The following is a 3838-nucleotide window of genomic DNA, read 5'->3' on the forward strand; positions in this document are numbered from 1 at the left end:
TAATATTATTAATAGTTTTAAATCTCAGGAAAGAGAAATTATTAGCAAAATATAGTAAACGTTGTATGTTGTATGTTTTAGCACAATTTATTATAAATTAAGAATTAATTTATTTTGAAAATAATTATTTAGAAGCACATAAAGTCTTAAAATTTCAATAATAACCTATCTATAATTTTAGGATTCCAAAAAACAAAAAAGTACATTGGCTTGGGATTATTAACAAAAAAATAAGAAATTTTACATGTTCTGAAAATTCATTAATTTGTAGTCAACATTTTACAAGCGATTGTTTTTCAATAACAAGCAACGGCAAGCGTTTTTTGAAATCAAATGCAGTGCCTAGCATATTTAACACGCCTGTTAAAAAAATACTTAATCAACTGGTATGTAACATGTAATTTTTTAATAATTATATTTAATGAATTTTTTCATTATAAATATTATAAGTATGGTTATGAGAATCTGTGTACTAATTAAATATTTTTAATTTTTTTACTAATAAGGAACCGCAGTTAAATATATGTGATGTTACTACGAATATCAATGAAAAATTATCTACAGAATTTATTTGTGAAAATGATTCTACCTCAACGAAACAGCGCAGAACTAAGTTTGGCAACATTACAGACAGGTAAAGTAATCACAACTAAAATCGAATATATTATACCTAAATATTAATTGTGTTCATTTGTTACATAGTGAAACATTGGATACTCTGAATTTGACTGAACCTAAAAGTAAACTACAGTGTGCACAAGAAAGAATTGAAGAATTGAATAAAAAACTTAAATGTTATCAACAAAAATGTAGAAGATTACAGAAAAAAGTTACGTCATTATCGCATTAATAATCCGCTAGTGCACATTGCTAATTGATTTATGATTTAAAAATAAAATATTTTCATTGATGAGGTAAAGAAAAATGAATAGGCTTCTGTGTGACTACCAATATGAGTAGATATGTACTATCGGAATATATGCGAACAAGATGCTCCTGAAATATCTAACACATTGATATTTGATGCGGAAAATATTTGAAATATAAAAATATGCCTACTTCAAAATCGATTAAAAATTAATTATATATTCAATATTGACATTTATATTCTTGTTCTTTTGTAGAATAGTGTTTCAGAAATAGAAAAGGAAATATTGAAAAGGCATTTAAGAAAAAAAACTAAGGGTGCATTTCCAGTTGCGTTAAAAAATTTTGCAGCAACTCTGCAATTTTATTTTACAAAGGCATATGATATGTTCGCAAAACTTTTTTGAATATTTTACCACATCCACAGACAATTAGAAGATGGTATGCCTCAATAGACTGTAAACCAGGAATAACAACAGAAGCTTTAAAAACGACCCAAGCAAAAATACATGAAGCAGCATCAGATAGTAAAACATTAAATTTTAGTTTAACTATTGATGATATGTCAATAAGGCAATATACAGAACTTGTAAATGGCTAACATTATGGTTACGTCGATTACGGGATTAATTACAAGATAAATTCCGAAAATAATGATAATCTGCTAGAAGCAACATCTGTATGTGTGTTTCTTCTTGTTTGTATTAATGATAATACCAGTAGCATACTATGTAATAAGATCATTATCTGGTAAAAAAAGAGCAAATCTAATAAAAATAGTACTTGGATCGCTACATGAAATAGGTGCTGTAATAGTTAATGTCACTATGGATGGCTGTGCAAGCAATATCTCAACAATAAATTATTTAGGTGCAAACATATCGGCAGAAAATCTAATATCTTACTTTATCTTGTTTTTCACAGATTTAGATTTACTTCAACATTACATCGTTAAAATTTAATATATGTCTTTCAACGTATTATTAAGATCCAATAAGATGCTATAAGCATAAAAAATTGTTAGATTGCTTGTCAATTTAACTATAAAAAAGTACAATTTCATGATGACGCTTGACGCTTATTTTTAGCGTCAAAACAGATCACGTGATACAAATTGACAAATATTAAGCATCAATTTTGATCACGTGATCTGTTTTGACGCTAAAAATAAGCGTCAAGCGTCTGCATGAAATTGTACCTTAAGTGATATATTACTGCGGTAGTAAGTATGTATGCGTCAATGCTGAAAAACTATCAGCGTCGCGATTTATGGGAGGACTACATATACGCAGTATATAAAATTCACACAATTATAATAAGCACGTGATTCAGCTTTGACCGTAAAATGGCTTTCTTCCTAGTTTATTATTGTTCATCAATTATACGGTCCTAAAAAGTTTCTAGTATTACTTTATCCATCCAATATCGAAGGAAAATGTTTATTTAATGTTGGATGCTTGCCATATGATAAAATTGATTCGAAATACATATGACACTAATGCGCATTTCCACTAATGCAGATTAACTTTAATCTCGGTTCAATTTGCTCTTCATCTTTTTCTAATTCTAAAAATTAGAAAAAGATGAACAGTAAGTTAAACCGAGATTAAAGTTAATCTGCATTGGTGGAAACAGGCATAAAAGAAGTATTCATGATAGTTCTGAAAATAAGATAGAGTGGAGATATATTGTTAACCTAATAGAACTTCAAGACGCTTCAAGAACGAGAAGATCTTCACACAGCAGTGAAAATAAATGGGCGTCATTTAAATTGGTAACGTGAAAAGATGAACGTACAATTAGCTGTTCAAATTTTAAGCAATAGCGTTGCCAATGCAATTGATTTCTGTAGAATAGATTTAAAGCTGTAACAGTTTGATAATATTCGACAGCGACCTCATTATTTATTCGAAATATAAATAATATTTTTGATTTACTCAATAGTAGAAATCTTTTATGTATGAATGAAAGTCAACAACCAATCTCATTGCTAATATTGACCGTATTAAAGAAAACATCACAAAATATATTGAATATATAAATAATTTATATATCGATGGCAAAAAAGATCGTTCTTTCAGAAAGGAAGATGGGTTTTCTAGGTATGCTAACATGTTTTCAAAGTATAAAAGATGTAGCCGAAACACTAATTGCAATCAAGAAATCAGAATTTTTTATTAACATACAAAATGTCTCAAGACCACCTTGAGATGTTTTTTTTTCAGCTATACGAACTAAAGGTGGTCATAATAATCCATCAGCCAGGCAATTTAGTTATGCTTACAGACTTTTACACCATAAACTAAACAGTATTGCCTCATGGTAATGCTATTGCACATGATGATACAAATATATTAAATATTACAAATGAAAGAAAAACTATGGATTTTTATGAAGATAAAATAGTAGAAGATAAAAATGAAAATGATTCTGAAAATAAAAATGAGAATGTTTGTATCTCTGAATCAAATGTCTCTGAATCAGATGACGATATAAGTGACAATTGGTGTACATACATCAAATTATATTAAAGATGTTGTAGCATATATTTCTGGTTTTGTTTCCCGGAAAGTAAAAAAAAAAAAATTGAAATAAGATTGTCTAACGCAATTTTGAAAAAAATATCTTTTATTTAATATAAATGTTCAACAAACTCTAGGAAACATAAAATGTATAAAATATTTTAAGATATATATATGTATTTTAAATAAAATAAACCTCTTTAAATGAAATACTTTTTAAATATTTTTTAATATACTCTTTAAATAAATCTTTGAATAAAATAAACATATAATATATCTATACAGATTACTTATTGCACATATGTTTGAGTTTTCTTGCTTTACTTTTGGTATAGTTTTGTTCTTTTATTTTTTTATTTATTTGACGTAAACGTATATACGTGCGGGTTCGTCACAGATGTCTATACTATACTAGATCGCTAACACAGCCAAAAGAGCTGAGGCCGGCC

General features: G+C 27.7%; 1 long non-coding RNA gene across 1 annotated transcript; it reads left to right on the forward strand.

Annotated features, from left to right (window-relative positions):
- The first annotated feature begins 202 nt into the window (after positions 1-202).
- LOC108783538 (uncharacterized) lies at positions 203-1032 on the forward strand. The gene is made up of 3 exons (XR_001941026.1): positions 203-386; positions 507-634; positions 703-1032. It is a non-coding gene; the product is annotated as an uncharacterized LOC108783538 (long non-coding RNA).
- The last annotated feature ends 2806 nt before the right edge of the window (positions 1033-3838 follow it).

This window comes from Cyphomyrmex costatus, unplaced genomic scaffold, assembly GCF_001594065.2.
Source record: "Cyphomyrmex costatus isolate MS0001 unplaced genomic scaffold, Ccosl1.0 scaffold154, whole genome shotgun sequence".
NCBI classification, from domain to species: Eukaryota; Metazoa; Arthropoda; class Insecta; order Hymenoptera; family Formicidae; genus Cyphomyrmex; species Cyphomyrmex costatus.